The sequence below is a fragment of the Eschrichtius robustus genome, chromosome 20, assembly GCF_028021215.1.
Source record: "Eschrichtius robustus isolate mEscRob2 chromosome 20, mEscRob2.pri, whole genome shotgun sequence".
Taxonomy (NCBI): Eukaryota; Metazoa; Chordata; class Mammalia; order Artiodactyla; family Eschrichtiidae; genus Eschrichtius; species Eschrichtius robustus.
In genome coordinates this window covers 51,521,516-51,541,478 of record NC_090843.1, presented here as the reverse complement: position 1 = coordinate 51,541,478, position 19,963 = coordinate 51,521,516, and the positions used below count along the sequence as shown (strand labels likewise).

Here is a 19,963-nt window from a genome sequence, read left to right as displayed (position 1 = left end):
TAAAAGCATTTATGAGCTACCATGTCAAAAGGAGCATCAAAACTGCCTTTAAAGAACATTAAAAACAAAAAAAACCCAATAACCATATAGTGAAACTTATCAAATCATCCAGGAACTGGTACTTTGGAAAGAAATATAAAGCAGGGTTTATCTTTGAGAGATCTAGTTAAGAGGAAAAACCAGAAATTTGAATAGCACTGTAACAGAGAGACAAAACAAGACTAGTATATACAAGCCTATGCTAATCAATTTTGAAATCTCAATGAAATGGACAATTTTCTGGAAGGAATAAATTACTAAAACTGATCTAAAGAAGAAAATGTAAGTAAAACAAACAATGGTGGCAGACTGAAAAGAACACCAATGAATTGTCTTTAAAATACTCTTGAGTGGGCAATTCCCTGGCAGTCCAGCGGTGAGGACCCCGGCTTTCACTGCCGAGGGCACGGGTTCAATCCCTGGTCAGGGAACTAAGATTCCACAAGCCGCAAAAAAACAAAACAAAACGTAGGGACTTCCCCAGTGGTCCAGTGGCTCCGAGCTCCCAGTGCAGGGGGCCTGGGTTTGATCCTTGGTCAGGGAACTAGATCCCACATGCCGCAACTAAGAGTTCACATGCTGCAACTAAAGATCTTGCATGCCATAACTAAAGATCCCACATGCTGTAACGAAGATCCCACACACAGCAACAAAGATCTCACTTGCCACACGAAAACCCAATGCAGCCCAATAAACAAATATTAAACAAACAAATAAACAAATATAAAATACTCTTCAGTGGGAAATAGTTTTACCAGGTGAACTTTCCAGGATATAAGGGGGGAAAAAAAGGAAAGCTAGCCCATTAATTTTAAGAAGGCAGTATAACCCAATAACTAAAACCTCACAAACAGCACAAAATAGCAAGTTAGATATCAATTTCACTTGTAAATATAGACAAGAAAACTCTAAATAAAAATTTTAAAATATTATAGAGCATTAAAATAATTTTTAATTTGGATAAAATACACTAATATATATAATTTTTCATCTGGATAAAATTACAGAAATGAAAAAGATTCTAATACTAGAAAAAAATCTCATAATTTACCACAATTTTTAAAAGTTAAAGGGGGAACAAACAAACAAATAAATAAACACACACACACACACACACATATATATACTTATAAATGCTCAATAAATCCTGAAAATGCAGAAGTGCCCAACTCTAAATGTATTCAATTGCAAAGAAGGCCAAACTCTTAGGAAACACAAATTAGAAAGGTAATTCCTTAACATGATAAATCACCTCTATTGTAAACTACTGCTAATCAGGCTTAAAACTGCTAAAATGCTATCACAATTATTACTTAACATTGTTGAGGTAATTCTGAAAAAAGGTAATAAAAATGTAACAACCACAACAGTTAACTAGAAAAGCCAAACTTCCATGTGTTAAAAAAATGATTATATATTAAGAAGGCACATGAGACTAGCTGCAAAATATTTTAAATGGGTTCACTAAAAGTGTCAGAACCACCTCAAATCATCTGTTGGAAGAACTCATCTTCAATTCAGATTTTTAATGAGTTCCCAAAGATAAAATGTTCTAAATTAGATTATGGTGATGGCTGCAAAACTCTATATTTACTGACAATCATTGAAATGTAGGCATAAAATTGGTGAACTTATGGTATGTAATTTATACTTTAAAACTTGTTAAAAAAGACAGCACATATGTAAATTTTATCTCAATAGAGTGGCTTGGGGAAAAAAAAAAAAGACAGTTAAGTGGGCCCTGGGAAACTTAATCACATTCCAATTTCAATTACCAGTGTACTGGTTAGGAAACTGGCACCACTTATTGTAATGGGTGAAGCGGATCTATCCACAGACGTCCTGCTTGAATATAAATTTATTTTTCCAAAATGTTCTCTGCTTATCTATCTATGAACCTCTTTATTTTAATCATGTCTAAACAGCTATACTGCGCTCTTTTATAAGAGCTGAGATATAATTTACATGCCATACAATTCACCCATTTTAATGTGTACAATTCAGTGGCATTTCGAACATTCACAGATATATGCAACCATCATTACAGTCAATTTTAGGACTTTCATCACCTCAAAAAGAAACTCCAAATTGTTCATTTAGAAATGGTCAAACGGTAAATTTTATGTGTATTTTACAATAAAATTCTTTTCTTCATTAAAAAAAAAAAACCCATTCGGCCCTAAGCAACAACTAATCTACTTTTCCGTGTCTCTAGAGACTTGACCATACTGGACATTTCATATAAATGGAACTATGTAATATGTGGTCTTTTGTGACTGGCTTTTTTCAAGATTCATGACTAATGATTTAATCTTTTCATGTGCTCCTTAGCCATTTGTACATCTTTCTTTGAGAAATGTCAATTCAGATCCTTTGCCCATTTTTAAATTGGGTTGTCTTTTGATTGAGTTATAAGAGTTCTTTACATATTCTAGGCACAAGTCCCTTATCAGATATATGATTTACAAATTTTTTTCTCCTATTCTGTAGGTTGTCTTTTCACTACTTTGAAGCACAGAAGTTTTTATTTTTGATTAAGGTCAATTTATTTTTTTCTTTTATTGCTCATGCTTTTGGTGTCACATCTGAGAATGCTCTGCCAAAACTAAAGACATGCAGATTTACCCCTATGTTTTCTTCTAAGAGTTTTATAGTTTTAACTGTGACATTGAGGTTTTGATCCATTTTGAGTTAATTCTTCTATAGTATGAGGTAAGGACCTAATTTCACTGTTTTGCATTAAACAGCTACACTCTTAATTGGCCTAAGACAAAGCTTAATTTAAAAGTGGGTACACTAAATGCAATGAAGTATCCTGGATTAGATTCTAGAACAGAGAAGAAACAGTGGAAAAACTGGCAAAATTTAGTACACAGAATATAGTACATAGTTTAGTTACTAGTATCCTATCAATGTTGATTTCTTAGTTTTGATAAATGTACCATGATTATGTAACATATTAACATTAGGGGAACTAGATGAAGAATATAGGGGAAAACACTGTACTAACTGTGAAATCTGCAAATCTATTATTTTAAAATACTAAATTAAACTAAAACGTGACTATTAAAATCCAAATGTACTAGTAACGATGATTAAAATTAAATGACCAAGTTAAAAGGAGATACGACTTTTGCTTATTCATGTTTTTAAAAAGCAAAAAGTAAAAATATTTAATGTTCACAAACATGTTTTTCCCTCCCTTCAGGAACACATATTGTGCTTACTTAGTCACCTCTAATCTAGAACAATTCCATAACCCCTCTTTGTCTTTCATGATACTGACATTTTTGAAGAATACACAGTGGTATTTTAGAGAATGTAACTACATTTGTGCTTGTCTGACATTTCTTCAAGATTAGATTCTGATTATACACCCCTGGCAAGAATATTATAAGAGTGATATTGTGTCCTTCCCAGGGTATCATATCTGGAGGTATACAATGTGTTCACTCCTCATTGGTGTTACCAATTTTCATCACCCACTAAAGGTGTTGTCTGTGTTTTTCCAATGTGTATAATTAAAGTTACTGTTTCCTACCTTGTATCTAACAAGCGATCTGTGGAGAGATACTTTAAAACCACGTAAACATCCTGCTCATCAAAATTTTCCCTTAGATTTAGCAAACATTGAAGATAATAGCCCAAAACAATCTTCACTATGATGATTACAGAATGCTCATTTCCTCCCCCCGCCTCTACCATTCCCTTCACATTTATCAGTCAGGCATTCTATTATAAGGAAAAGACCCCCCTTTTCATCCATCCATCCATCATCTATCATGGAAATTATGAAGTCCTATTTTATTAAATGGGTTATAATCCATTACTATCTTTATACTGATGTTCAAATTGTTCCAGATTTGGCCAGTGGGAGCCCCTCCAAGCTGGCTCCAATGTCTTTTTGACAGGCTCCATTTTTTTTTTTTCTTTCTTTAAAGCACTTTTTAACTTTCTGGCACAAGGTCTTCTAAGGCTTATCATTTATGTTCCCTGCCCCCGCAACAAAATGAGACATCCCTCCAATAAGTTCTTGTTCCTTTTAGTTAGGAATTAAATTCAAGATCTGAGTGCTAAGTGTGCTCATTACTACTGGGTGTCATTACAAATACAATCTTGCAGCAGATGGAGCTAGGAGATGCACACACACATATATGAGATATAATTATTTCATATTAACACTGTTAATTCCTATCCAATCAATCCCACAGGGTTCTTCCTTACCTTTCCCACTTCCGTATTTCTTTCCATATTTTCACAGTTAGGATCCTGACCCCAAACATCATCAACATTATTCATTACTCAGTCCTTCTTCTTTTTTTTTTTTGGCCACACCACGTGGCTTGCAGGATTTTAGTTCCCCGACCAGGGATTGAGCCCCAGCCACGGCAGTGAAAACACCCAGTCCTAACCACTGGACCACCAAGGAATTCCCGCTCAATCCTTTAACATATAGTTTCAGATCCATCACACCCATACAAATATGAAACAAGTCTATTAAGAAGGGTTCAAGATTTGCCTACAGTTTCCCTCTCCCAACCAGACTGAGAGTATACAGTTAAAATACTATGTACAAAAGTTACTCATATTAGTTCTATTTTTCCCCTCAATGTAGTTATGTCTGAAATACAGTTGGGTTCATTGTTCCTGTTTGCCTTTGATGTCAGTGACAACCCTCCCCCCATACATATTAATTTTAATTTTTAAGTATATAAAGTATTTATTATCCAAAGAGGTATATTCAAACAAAAATCATTCCATCCTCTATCTCTTCATATCCATTCCTACAACTATCACCATTTTATATGTTGAACTGTTGGTTGTATAATTTATCTAATTTCATCAAACTATATATTTAATATCTGTATATTTATTATATATGAATTAAACTAAATAAAATCAATTTAAAAAAATCCTACCAGCATATTGAATGGCTATTTTTCAGGGATTTTCTCAATGGGGTTCTTTTATTGAGCCCATTTCTAAGATTCTATGTATATTTTTCCTTTTTCTATATTTCTCTATATTAGTGTATTTGGAGAGGAAAGGTATAAGCATAAACTCAGACAAAACTGTAAAATAGAAAAAGGGTTGTTTCTAAAATATCTATATCCTGGGTCCCTCTTCTCTATTTTGTGTCCAATCCAGAAATTAAACAAAAGTGAGCAACATGAAACACACACATACACATGTGTACACAAAATTCTACAAGTTATATACCTAAATGTTAACAGTAGCTGTCCGCGGGTAGTGAAATTATAGATGGAGTTTTTATTATTTTTGTCTCCAATTTATAATTGGGGTATAAACCAAAAGCTCAAATTGTTAAGAATTTGAACCATATTTTCTCAAGAGAAATAATATTTTATTATTAATAAATTACTAAATTTATTAATTTATTAATAAATTGTAGTTTCATTCCTAAGGTGCCCATAAAAAAAGACTAAACCCATAATACTGCCAAAATATTAAACATCTGTATAACACTTGCTGTTTGAGGGGAAAAAAAACAATTTTTATACAAAGAAGAAATAAATGAGTGGCATTTTCCCCTATAGATTAAGAAAGGAATACTTAGAGATGTTTTATGACTTCAGAATAGTATATCACTGGCTCAATCTTAAAGTTACAGTTTTTAAAATAATAAAACATATTCCTTTACCAATTTTATTTCCTGGAAATTTTAATTTCTAAAGTGTATATTATTTTTCTGAAGTAAAAAAAACAAAAAAGAGTCAACGGAAACTTACATCCTCCCCACTTTTTGGGAAAAAGTCCCTTTCTGGTTACTAGTGAGTTAAAAAAATTTTTTTTCTTTGAAATTATTTTAGACTTAGGGAACGGTGCAAATATAGTACAGAAAGTTACCATATACCTTTCACCCAGCTTTTGCCTAATGTTAATATCTTGCATAATAAAATTATCAAAACTAAGAAATTAACACTGGTAAAATTATTAACTACTAACTAAACTATAGGCTTTATTTGAATTTCACCAATTTTTTCACTAATAACTTTTGTTTTTCTTTCTCTGCATTGGGTCTTCATTGCTGTGCACGGGCTTTCTCTAGTTGTGGCGAGTGGGGGCTACCCTTCATTGCGGTGTGCGGGCTGCTCATTGTGGTGGCTTCTCTTGTTGTGGAGCACGGGCTTCAGCAGTTGCGGCGCGTGGGCTCAGTCGTTGCGGCGCACGGGCTCTAGGGCGTGCAGGCTCAGTAGTTGTGGTGCATGGGCTTAGTTGCTCCACGGCATGTGGAATCTTCCCGGACCAGGGATTGAACCCGTGTACCCTGCACTGGCAGGCAGATTCTTAACCACTGCGTCACCAGGGAAGTCCACTAATAACCTTTCTCTATTCTGGGATCCTATATTGCAAAAATATTTGGTTATCGTGTTGCCTTTCTTTCCTCCAAATTTGCAAAAGTTCTTAAATCTTTCCTTGTATTTCATGTCTTTGACACTTTTGAAGAGTACAGGTTATTTTGTATAATGTTCCTTGAGTTTACCTGATATTTCCTCATAATTATATTGTTTATGGATTTTTAAATGAGAATGCCACAGGAATGATGTGTCCTTCTTAGTGTCATGTCAGAAAGGAGATAAATGACGTCGACGTTTCTGGTGATACTAACCTTGATCACTTGGTTAAGGCAGTCTCTGCCAGGTATATGCCTTGATTTTTCCATTTTAATTAATAAATACCTTTGGGGCTATACTTGAGATTATGCATATATCCTGTTTCATCTCAAACTTTAACCTACTAATTTTAGCATCTACTAATGGATCTTGGCTGCAACAATTATTTCCCTTAGTCCTTCTACATTTAATAAAAGAAATTTTTAACCTTTATAAATATGTGTATATCTGTGTGTGCATGAGAGAGAGAGAGAGAGAGAGAGAGAGAGAGTGTGAGGAGTTCCTACTGATACCTCCAATTCCAATCCAACATACAACAGGGTTATTTCTAGCCTTCCTCATTTCCTTACTCCTAACTTCTTTCTTGGACATTAAGAAAACTGCTTCTCAAGATAAAGACGGCAGAAGAGAGGGACGTGGAGCACACCTCCTCCCACAAATACATCAAAAATACATCTACATGTGGAAGAATTCTCACAGAATACCTACTGAACCCTAGCAGAAGATCTAATACAACTAAAGCTGCAAGAGCACCACGTAACAGAGTAGAATGAAGGAAAAAAAAAAAAAGGAATCAGGATGGGACCTGTGCCCCTGGGAGGGAGCTATGAAAGAGGAAGGTTCCCTCAGTGTGGGAACCGCTTTCACTGGTTGGGAGATCAGCTGGGACAGATAAGGAGCTTCACAGGCTCAGAGGAGAGTGCAGCAACCAGACTGCGGGAGGCAGAACAGAGAGAAACCAGCACAGATGGTCCTGGCCACCTCGCTGCACTTCCCAGACCGAGATGCACATCTGCTAGTGCGTGCAGGGGCTGAGTGCTGCAACTTGGGCTTCAGTGGACAGACCTGGGGAAAGGGCTGGGGTTGGCTGTGTGGAGATAGCCGGAAGGAGCTGGAGGGTGCTCTGGGCTGCAACCGGGGGTGTGCGCAGGATAGAGCCTGGGGCCACAACAGAAGCCACATAGTTAAACACACATGTAAAGGGAGGGGCGGGGCCCCATCACAGCAGCCTCATTCTCCAAGAGCTCACCTGAGCTCACAGTCAATGTGGCTCCACCTCTACCACCTCTGTGCTGGTGGGCTGTCCACATGCAGAAGTGGGGCTGAAATCTGAGCCTACCCTCAGGGGCTGTGAGACTGGTGGATTTACACGGCTACTGGCAGCTTTGTAAGCTCTGTGCCTGCGGGACATCCCAGTGGATTACTGTTGCTTCCAAGGCTGGGGTGGTCTGGCGTTAGTTAGCAGCTACAGGCTTTGCGGGCACAGGCATGCAGAGGCAGGGCCAGGACCTGGGCTGATTCTGTAGCCCCCGTGGAACGTCCAGGTGCCTGACTTCAGTAGATCTGCCCTATTGGCTTTGTGAGCACAGAGCCTGAGGGATATCCAGGCTGACTGCCTGCATTCCCTTGACTGAGGCAGGGCCGAAGGTAGTGCCAACAACAGTGTACTTTGTGAGTGCACATAGCGTGACAGGCAACACCACAGAGTGCACTTCCTGGTGGACAGCTCCTGTAGAGGAATACTCAGTGGCTCCTCTCCCAGCAGAGGTGCTCCAGTACCACCTACCTCACATCACAGCTCAGAAACCGATCTGGAGGCTTCTACTACAACAACTGGGGAGCAGACCTTACCCCCGAAAGGGCTGTGACAATTATAGAGCAAACAGGCGGCCCCACTCAACATCCAGTGCAGGTTATCTGCTCACCACAACACCAATCACACCTCCTATCAAGAGGAAAAAAGCCACCACACACTGAAGAAAGACATGGCAGGCATCCATATTAAAAACAGTCCTTGCACCAAAAATATCAGACTCACACAGGCTACACAAGGATGCTCCCACATAAAAACAGCCCTTCAAGACCACAGTAGATAAGGGTTTCTCCTAAATGCACAGAGTCAGAGAAATATAAGTAAAATAAAGAAGCAGAGGAACCACTCCCAATTAAAAGAACAAGAAAAATCTCCTGAAAGAACAAGCAATAAAACAGACCTCTCAGGACTTCCCTGGTGGCACAATGGTTAAGAATCTGCCTGCCAATGCAGGGGACATGGGTTCAAGCCCTGGTCCAGGAAGATCCCACATGCCGCGGAGCAACTAAGCCCGTGCACCACAACTACTGAGCCTGCGCTCTAGAGCCCACAAGCCACAACTACTGAGCCTGCGTGCCACAACTACTGAAGCACGCGCGTCTAGAGCCCATGCTCCACAACGAGAAGGCACCGCAATGAGAAGCCCGCGCACTGCAACGAAGAGTAGCCCCCACTCGCCACAACTAGAGAAAGCCCGCGCACAGCAAAGAAGACCCAAGACAGCCAAATAAGTAAGTAAATTAATTAATTAATTAAATTAAAAAACAAAAACAAAAACAGACCTCTCCAGTCTATGAGATCCTGAGTTTAAAAAGGAAGTAATAAAAATACTGAAGGAATTAAGAAAGCTATTGATAAAAATGCCAACCACTGTAACAAGGAATTAGAAACTATAAAGAGGAGCCAATTAAAATTAGAAAACTCATTTGCTGAAATGAAAGCTGAGCTAAAGGCAAAGAACAGCAATCAAAAGAATGAATAAGTGATCTAGAAGATAGAATAATGGAAATCATCCAATCAGAACAGCAGACAGAAGACAAATGAAAAAAAAAAGAAAGCAATATGTTAGACCTATGGGATAATACAATGTGAGCCAATCTACACATAATAGGGATCCCAGAAGGAGAAGAAAGAGAAATGGGGATCGAAAATGTACTTGAAGAAATTGTGACTGAAAACTTCCCAAACCTAAAGTAAGAAACAGATATCCAGGTACGGGAAGCACAGAGGATCCAAAACAAGATGAACCCAAAAAGACCTACACCAAGATATATTATAATTAAAATGGCAAAAGTTAAAGAAAGGATTCTAAAGGCAGCAAAAGAAAAACAAAGAGTTAGCTACAAGGGAACCCCCATATCTATCAGCTGATGTCTCTACAGAAAAGCTACAGGCAAGAAATACTCAAAGCCCTGAAAGGGAAAAACCTGCAAACTAGGATACTCTACCCATCAAGATTATAATTTAGAATAGAAGGAGAAATCAACAATTTCTCAGACAAGCAAAAACTAAAAGAATACAGCAATACTAAACCTATCCTAAAAGAAAAATTGAAAGGTCTTCTCTAAATAGAAAAGAAGAATCTATAGGAAAGAGAAAATCACAATTGGAAAGTATTTCATTTGAATAAACCAAAACATAGATTAAAAAAAACAAAAAATAAAACCGTTTTGTAAAAGTGATGATAACTACAATGAACAGCAAAAGGATAACAACGGTGTAAAAGAGGACATCAAAATCATTAAATGTGGGGGAGGGGAGGAAGAAAATGCAGATTTTTTTTTTTAAGAACGTGTTTTAGCCTATATGGCTACCAGCTAAAGCAAGTAGATATAGTATTGGCTTAACATACTTGAAAAACAGGGTAAGCACAAATAAAAAACAAACAGTAGATTCACAAACACCAAAAAGAAGAGAACTCAAGCATGACAGAAAAGAACACCATCAAACCACAAAAGGAAAAACAAAGAGAAAAAGAAACAAAGAAGAAATACAAAATCAACTGGAAAACAAGGTTTAAAATGACAATTAATATGTCTATCTATCAATAATTACCTTAAATATCAATGGATTAAATGCTCCAATCAAAAGACATAGGGCAGATTGGATAATAAAACAAGAGCCTACAATATGCTGCCTACAGGAGACCTACTTTAGAGCAAAGAACACACACAGATTGAACGTGAGGGGATGGGGACTTCCCTGGCAGTCCTGTGGTTAAGACTCTGAGCTTCCACTGCAGGGGGCACGGGTTCGATACCTGGTCGGGGAACTAAGATCCCGCGTGCTGTGTGGCCAAAAAAAAACAAAAAAACAACAACAACAGAATGAATACCAGTGTATCCACCACCAGCTTAAGAAATAAAGGCTAACTTTAAAAGAAAAAAAAATAGAAAGTGAGGGGATGGAAAAAGATATTTCATGCAAATGGAAATGATAAGAAAGCACGGATAGCAATACTCATATCAGACAAAACAGACTTTAAACAAAGGCCATAAAGATAAAGAAGGACACTATATAATGATAAAAATATCAATACAGAGAGAGTATATTACACTTGTTAACATATATGCACCCAATATAGGAGCACCTAAATACATAAAACAAATACAGACATAAAGGGAGAAACTGACTGGAATACAATAATAGCAGGAGACTTTAACACCCCACTGACATCAATGGACATATCTTCCAGACAGAATCAATAAGGCAACAGAGATCCTGGATGACACAACAGAACAAACAGAATTAATAGATATTTTCAGGACATTACATCCAAAAAACCTCAGAATACATATTCTTTTCAAGCTCACATGGAACATTTTCTAGGACAGACCACACACAAGGACACAAGACAAGCCTCAACAAATTTAAGAGGACAGAAATTATTTCAAGCATCTATTCTGACCACAACAGAATGAAACTCGAAATCAGCCACAGAAAGAGAAATGTGAAAAAAATGATTGACATGCAGACTAAGCAACATGCTACTAAAAAACAAAGGGTCAATGATGAAATCAAAGAGGAAATTAAAAAATGACTTGAGACAAATGACAATGAAAACACAACCATACAAAATCTATGGGATGCAGCAAAAGCAGTCCTAAGAGAAGTTCAAGGCGATACTGGCCTTCCTCAAAAAAACAAGAAAAGTCTCAAATAAAGAACCTAATCTACCACCTAAAAGAATTAGAAAAAGAAGAACAAACAACACCTAAAGAAGGAAGGAAATAATAAAGATCAGAGAGAAAATAAATAAAATACAGATTTTAAAGTATAGGAAAAAAAAATCAATAAAACCAAAAGCTGTTTTTTTAAAAAGGGTAATCAAAATCGACAAACTTCTGGCCAGGTTCACCAAGAAGAAAAGTGAGAGGACCCAAATAAACACAATAAGAAATGAGAGAGGAGAAATAACAACAGATACCACAGAAATACAAAAAAAAAAAAAAAGAGAGAGAGAATATTATGAGCAATTATATGCCAACAAATTGGACAACATGGAAGAAATGGACAAGTTTCTAGAAACATATGGCACACCAAAACTGAATCGAGAAGAAACAGATAATTTGAATAGACTGCTCACTAGAAGTGAAATAGAATCTGCAACATAAAAAAAAAAAAAAATCTCCCTGCAAACAGAAGTCATGGACCAGATGTCTTCACTGGGGAATTCTACCAAACATACAAAGCAGAAGTTATACCAATCCTTCTCAAACTCTTCCAAAAGACTGATTAGGAGGGAACACTCTAATAGTCATTCTGTGAAGCCACCATCAACCTGATACCAAAACCAGACAAAGACACTACCAAAAAAGAAAATTACAGGCTAACATCTTCGATGAACATAGATGCAAACATTCTCAACAAAATTTCAGCAAACCAAATTCGACAACACATAAAAAAGACCACACACCATGATCAAGTTGGATTCATCCCAGGGTCACAAGAATGGTTCAACATCCATTTTTGGGAACTTGGTCTACCACAAAGACACTGGGGCTGACAAGCACCTTTTGGGAGTCTTCCCTCCAGCTTATTAGTGCCTAGGACTTATCCACACACCAGCCAGGCAGCTCTACTCCTGGTTCCCCCACCGCCAGCCAACCAACAGACCAGCACCAGCCCTGGGACACCTCCAACAAGCAAGCCAGCACCAGTCCCGGGACTCCCAGGGCTGCACAGCCAGCTGTACCAAGATCCAGCTCCGGCCCACCAGCATCAGGCAGCTTCCACACAAGGCAAGGACTGGCAACCAACTGGGCTGGAAATCAGCCCCGCCTACCACTGCACCTATAGTAGTTGGCCCCAGCACTACAGAAGAGTCTGCTCAGACAAAATAGGGGGCACCCCTAGATCATATAGCTCTGGTGACCAGAGGGGAGTGTACTGCTGAGCCCAATAGGATATCTTCTACATAAAGCACTCCTCCAAGATTGGGAAACATAATCAACCTACCTAATACATACAAATAAACACAGTGAATGAGGCAAAATGAGGCAACAAAGGAATATGGTCCACATGAAGGAACAAGATAAAACCCTAGAAGAACTAAGTGAAATGGAAGTAGACAATTTACCCAATAAAGAGTTCAAGGTAATGATCTTAAAGATGCTCAACACTTGGGAGAAAAATGGATGAACACAGTGAAAAGTTTAACAAAGAGTTAGAAAACATAACAAAGAACCTAGCTGAAGAATACAATAACTGAAATAAAAAATAGACTAAAAGGAATCAACAGTAGATTAGATGATACAGAGGAATGGATCAGCAAACTGGAATACAGAGTAGTGGAAATCACCAAAGCTAAACAGAAAAAAAGAATTAAAAAAAAGGGGGGGGGATAGTTTAAGAGACCTCTGGGGTAACAGCAAGCTTACTAACATTTGTATTATAGGGGTCCCAGAAGGAAAAGAGAGAGAGAAAGGGACAGAGAACATATATGAAGACATAATAGCTGAAAACCTCCCTAACCTGGAGAACAGACGCAGGTCCAGGAAGCAGAGAGTGTCCCAAAGAAAATAAACACAAAGCGGTCCACACCAAGACACATTCTAATTAAAATGGTAAAAATTAAAGGTAAACAGAGAATCTTAAAAGCAGCAAGGGAAAAGCAACTAGCTATGTATAAGCAAACTCCGTACAAGCAAACTCCTACCAGACTGTCAGCTGACTTTTCAGCAGAAATTTTGCAGTGCAGAACGGAGTGGCACCATATATTTAAAGTAATAAAAGGAAAGAACCTACAAATAAGAATACTCTATCCAGCAAGAATATAATTCAGATTTGAAAGAGAGACAAAGCATTTTAGAGACAAGCAAAACCTAAGAGTTGAGCACCATTAAACTGGCTTTACAAGAAATGTTATGGGGACTTTTCTAAGTGGAAAAGACCACAACTATAAATAGAAAAATTATGAATGTAAAAATCTCATTGGTAAAGGCAAACATACTGTAAAGCTAGATCAGTTACTTATAAAAGCTAGTAGGAAGGTTAAAAAACAAAGGTAGTAAAATCATCTATATCCTCAATAAGTAATTAAGGGATACAAAAAAGAAAAGGATGTAAAATATGATATCAAAAACACTGAATGTGGGGAGGAGGGGAATACAAATGCAGGGTTGTTAGAATGCATTCAAACTTAAGAGATCATCAATTTAAAATAATCATTCAGGGGACTTCCCTGGTGGTGCAGTGGTCAAGAATCTACCTGCCAATGCAGGGGACATGGGTTCGATCCCCGGTTCAGGAAGATCCCACATGCAACCGAGCAACTAAGCCTGTGTGCCCCAACTGCTAAGCCCACGTGCCCTAGAGCCTGCGCACTGCAACTACTGAGCCCACGTGCTGCAACTACTGAAGCCCGCGCGCCTAGAGCCCGTGCTCTGCAACAAGAGAAGCCACCGCAATGAGAAGCCCACGCACCACAATGAAGAGTAGTCCCCACTCGCTGAAACTAGAGAGAAAGCCCGCATGCAGCAATGAAGATGCAACGCAGCCAAAAAATAATAAGTAAGATAAAATAATCATTCATATATAAATATTATTATTATATTATTATCAAGCATCTTTCCCAACCACAACAGTATCAGACTAGAAATCAATTACAGGAAAAAAACTGCAAAAACACAAACACATGGAAGCTAAACTATATGATATTAAACACTAAGTAATCAGTGGGTTACTGAAAAAATAAAAAAATACCTGGAGACGAATGAAAATGGAAATACAATGAACCAAAAGCTATGGGACATAACAAAAGCAGTTCTAAGAGGGAAGTTTATAGCAATACAAGCCCACCTCGAGAAACAGGAAAAATCTCAAATAAACAACCTATCCTTAAATGTAAAGGAACTAGAAAAAGAAGAACAAACAAAATCCAAAGTTAGTAGAATGAAAAAATTATAAAGATCAGAGCAGAAATAAATAAAGGCTAAAAATACAACATAAAAAATCAATGAAAATAAGAGGTGGTTCTTCAAAAAGATAAACAAAATTGATAAACTTTTAGCCAGATTCATTAAGAAAAAAAGAGAGGGCCCAAATAAATAAAATCAGAAATGAGAGAGAAGTTACAACTGACACCACAGACTACAAATGTATTACAAATGAGATTACTATGAACAATTATACACCAATAAAATGGACAACCTAGAAGAAATAAATAAATTCCTAGAAACATACAATCTCCCAAGAATGAATCAGGAAGAAATAGAAAATAGGAAGAGACCGATTACCAGTAATGAACTGTATCAGTAATCAAAAAACTCCCAAGAAACAAAGTCCAGGACCAGATGGCTTCACAGGTGAATTCAACCAAACATTTAAAGAAGAGTTAACACCTATCCTTCTCAAACTATTCCAAAAAGCTGAAGAGGAAGAAATGCTTCTGAACTTATTCTACAAGGCCAGCAAGATTTACAAAAATCAACATCCATTTATGATAAAAACTCTCAACAAAGTGGGTATAGAGGGAATATACCTTAACATATTAAAGGGCATATATGACAAACCTGAAGCCAACATTATACACAATGGTGAAAAGCTGAAAGCCTTTCTTCTAAGATCAGGAACAAGACAAGGATGACTACTCTTGTAACTTTTATTCAACATAGTACTGAAAGTCCTAGCTAGAGCAATTAGGAAGGAAAAGGAAATAAAAGGCATCTAAATTGGAAAGGAGGAAGCAAAATTATCACTTTTTGCAGATGGCCTGATACTATATATAAAAAAATCCTAAGGATGCCACCAAAAAGCTATTAGAACTCAACAGTGAATTCAGTAAAGTTGCAGGATACAAAATTAATGTACAGAAGTCTCTTGAGTTTCTATACAAATAACAACTATCAAAAAAAGAAAGAAATTAAGAAAACAATCCCATTTACAATTACATCAAAAAAAAAAACCTAGGAATAATTCTAACCAAGGAGGTAAAAGACTTGTTCTCTGAAAACTATAAGACATTGATAAAAGAAATTGAAGATTACACAAGCAAATGGAAGGATGTATTTACTCATGGATTGGAGAAATTCGTATTGTTAAAAATGCCCATACTACTCAGGGCAACCTACAGATTCAATGCAATCCCTATCAAAATACCAATGGCATTTTTCACAGAACTAGAACAAATTATTCTAAAATTTGTAAGGAAACATAAAACCCCAAATAGCTAAAACAATACTAAGAAAGAAGAACAAAGCTGATGGTATCATGCTCCCTGATTTCAAACTATACCACAATGCTACAGTTACCAAAACACTATGATACTGGCACAAGACAGACACATAGATCAATAAGAGAGAACAGAGAGCCCAGAACTAACCCACATTTATATGGTTAATTAATCCATGACAAAGGAAGCAAGAACACACAATGGGGAAAAGACAGCCTCTTCAATAAATGGTGTTGGGAAAACTAGAAAGCTACATGCAGAAGAATCAAATTGGACTACTCTCTCACACCATATACAAAAATAAACTCAAAATGGATTAAAACTCCTAGAAGAAAACATAGGTAGTACACACTTTGAAATCAGTCTTAGGAATATTTTTTCAGATATGTCTTCCCAGGCAAGGGAAACAAAGCAAAAAATAAACAAATGAGACTACATGAAACTAAAAAGCTTTGCACAGGGAAGGAAACTGTCAACAAAATGAAAAGGCAGCCTACTGAATGGGAGAAGATATTTGCAGATGATATATGTGATAAGGGGTTAATATTCAAATTATACAAAGAAATCATACAACTCAACATCAAAACAAATAACCCAATTAAAAAATGGGTAGAGGGCCTGAATAGAAATTTTCCCAAAGAAGTCATAAAGGTGGCCAACAGATACATCAGGGAAATGCAAATCAAAAGCACAGTAAGATATCACCTCACACCTGTCAGAATGGCTATTAAACAGACAACAAATAACAAGTGTTGATGAGGATGTAGAGAAAAGGGAACCCTCGTGCACTACTGCTGGGGATGTACACTGGTGCAGCCACTATGGAAAACAGTATGGAGCTTCCTCAAAAATTAAAAATAGAACTACTAGACAATACGGCAATTCCACTTCTGTGTATTTTTCCGCAGAAAACAAAAACACTAATTTGAAAAGATTATACGCACCCCCATGTTCACTGCAGTTTTATTTACAATAGCCAAGATATGGAAGCAACCTAAGTGTCCAATGGATAAAGAAGACATGCTGCATATATACATACACACATATATATAATGGTGTGTGTCTGTGTGTGTGTGTGTATATAAATAAAATGGAGTATTACTAAGCCATTAAAAAGGAGTGAAATCTTGCCATTTGTGAAACCATGGATGGACCCAGGGGATATTATGCTAAGTAAAATAAGTCAGACAGAGAAAGACAAATATATGATTTCACTTGCATGTGGAATCTAAAAAACAAAACAAACAAACAAAATGGAAACAGACTCATAGATACAGGGAAGGTACAGGTGGTTTGCCAGAGGGGATGGGGGTGAGGGAATGAGTGAAACAGGTGAGGGAGATTAAGAGGTACAAACTTTCAGTTAGAAACTAAGTGAGTCATAGGGATGAAATGTACAGCATGAAGAATACAGGCAATGATACTGTAATAACTTTCTATGGTGACAGATGGTAACTAGATATATCATGGTAACCATTTTGTAACATATAGAAATATCAAATCACTATGTTGTGCACTTGGAACTAACATAGTATTGCAGGTCCATTATAATTCAAAAAATAAAAAAATTAAAATACTATTTAGAACAGAATTAAATGAGCTATGAGTAATTAAATAAGGGCACAATACTACATGTTATCTCTTCTCACCATCTGAAAGTAAAAGAATAAAGGTAAAATTGGCTACAGGCCTAAGGACAAACTTCATGCTGTAAAGAGCAAAAAAAGACAATATATACAACCAATCATTTTGTTACAGACCAGGAAACTGTGAATATCCATTTGGGAGCTATTTTAATGAATTAATAAGAATGTTCTGAAATCATCATATCAATTAATTATATGTAAACTGTCTTTCTATAATTCTTTTCTTAAAAATAAATTTATTTATTTATTTTTGGCTGCACTGGGTCTTCGTTGCTGCACGCGGGCTTTTCTCTAGTTGTGGCAAGCAGGGGTTACTCTTCGTTGTGGTGCACAGGCTTATTGCTGTGGCTTCCCTTGTTGTGGAGCACAGGCTCTAGGTGCACGGGCTTCAGTAGTTGTGGCTCATGGGTTCTAGAGCACAGGCTCCGTAGTTGTGGCGCACGGGCTTAGTTGCTCCACGGCATGTGGGATCGTCCTGGACCAGGTCTCGAACCCCTGTCTCCTGCATTGGCAGGCGGATTCTTAACCACTGCACCACCAAGGAAGCCCTTCTTTTTTATATTTATATCTTTTTTCTTAAAACATTAAACAATTTGCTGTACCACTGAAAATATAAAGCTTGCCAAGCCCCTAAAAGAATACAGATTAATAAAATCTTACACTAGGAAATAAGAGGTAAATATTACATCTCAGTTTTTAAAATAAAGAAAAAAACTTTTACAAAGTAAATAAATGACTTCACTGGGATCATACATGGTCTGCCACATTTGTTAGGAAGCTTGGTTCCAAAGCCAGTGTTCTATGGCCCATCTACAGACATCATGTTGGTTCTATGTAAGGTACTGGAAACTAAAAGAGAACGTTTATCTTCCTGGCAATCTAGAGATAGTGGTCCTTATGGATATCTGACTCTTTGGTTTGGTTTCAAACACTTATTATGATGCCAGTCCTTGATTAGCTTGTCTGAAGACAGCCAGAATACCTGGCTCAATTGAAGTATTCTTAAATTTAAGGTGACCCCTACTGTCAATTGATGAAAATTCAGACCTATATTTTAAGAACTATTTTTAGTCACCTAAAAAAATTTGATGAGAAGGTCCTTCCTGTATATACTCTATAGAAAGACACTGCACATTTAGCCCTGTCATGAGGCTGGGGCGAGAGAGCACATAAAATCAGAAGCACACTTTTAAGTGTACACACTCACATATGCAACACACACATACACACACTGCCACATGGGTTTATCTAATACTACAAAATATGAAGGTTAGTGACCTAGAAATAGAATGACAGCAAAATTAGTCAATTGTGAGCTACAGTCAAACTATGCTCATCTATATGGTACATGTTTCCCAGACATCAAGACAATTAACAGAAAACACCTGCTCTGAGCAGTTGCCCCTGACTCCTCTAAGCTTCCATGCAATGGTTCCTCAAGTGGTCCTAACCAGAACCTAGGTTTCTTTTCTTTATATACATATAGATATACATTTTTTGGGGGGGCTGCGCCATGTCTTAGTTGCAGCATGTGGGATCTTTTAGTTGTGGCATGCACACTTCCTAGCTGCAGCACGCATGTGGGATCTAGTTCCCTGACCAGGGATCAAACCCGGGCCCCCTGCGTTGGGAGCGTGGAGATCAAGATATTAAACATTTTAGGCCTTGTGGGCCAAATACATTTCTTCTTTTTCTGTTGCATACTCTTCCTTTTGTTTTTCCAAATGTAAAAATCATTCTTAGTTTGAAAGTTAAATGAAAATAGTTCACAGGCTGGACCATGAGCTATATAGCATGGCACCTACTATAGATAAATCCTTGGTTAACATTTTGCCACATTTGCTTTGAAACTCTTTATCTAAAAATATATACTGTTATCATTACGTTATCATTCTTTTATTATTGAATAGGACTTGAGATAAATTCCTACCGTTGGTTCCAAAGAACTTCATATATTTCCTGAGAACAAGAACATTCTCTTGAAAAACAATAGATCAAATATAGGAAATTTAGCATTGATATAATACTATTATACAGTGCATATATAGTCCATATTCAAATTTCACCAATTATCTCAATGTCCTTTATAGGAATTTTTTCCCAATCCAGGATCACCCATTGTGTTTAACCACCAGGTCTCTCCTAAGCCAGCTCCTGATATCTAGCTTAGACCAATTAGCTTTTGTTGCCCCTCCTATACTTAACTCTGGGACTATGAGACTTTCTCTCCCAACCAAAGCTCTCTGAAATAATCCAGCCTGGGTAGGACAAACCCAGAAATACCGCACAAGGAGGTCCAAGCACTAGAGAATCTCTCCCTGCCCACCACTACCCCATCCCCAGTAAATAATTCTCTTCCGTGAGTGAGGCACCACAG

General features: G+C 37.3%; 1 protein-coding gene across 3 annotated transcripts in view; it reads right to left on the bottom strand.

Annotated features, from left to right (window-relative positions):
- The window catches only part of TAOK1 (TAO kinase 1), a 166,159-nt gene that overhangs the window by 75,527 nt on the left and 70,669 nt on the right, over positions 1-19,963 (bottom strand). The window lies entirely within an intron of this gene.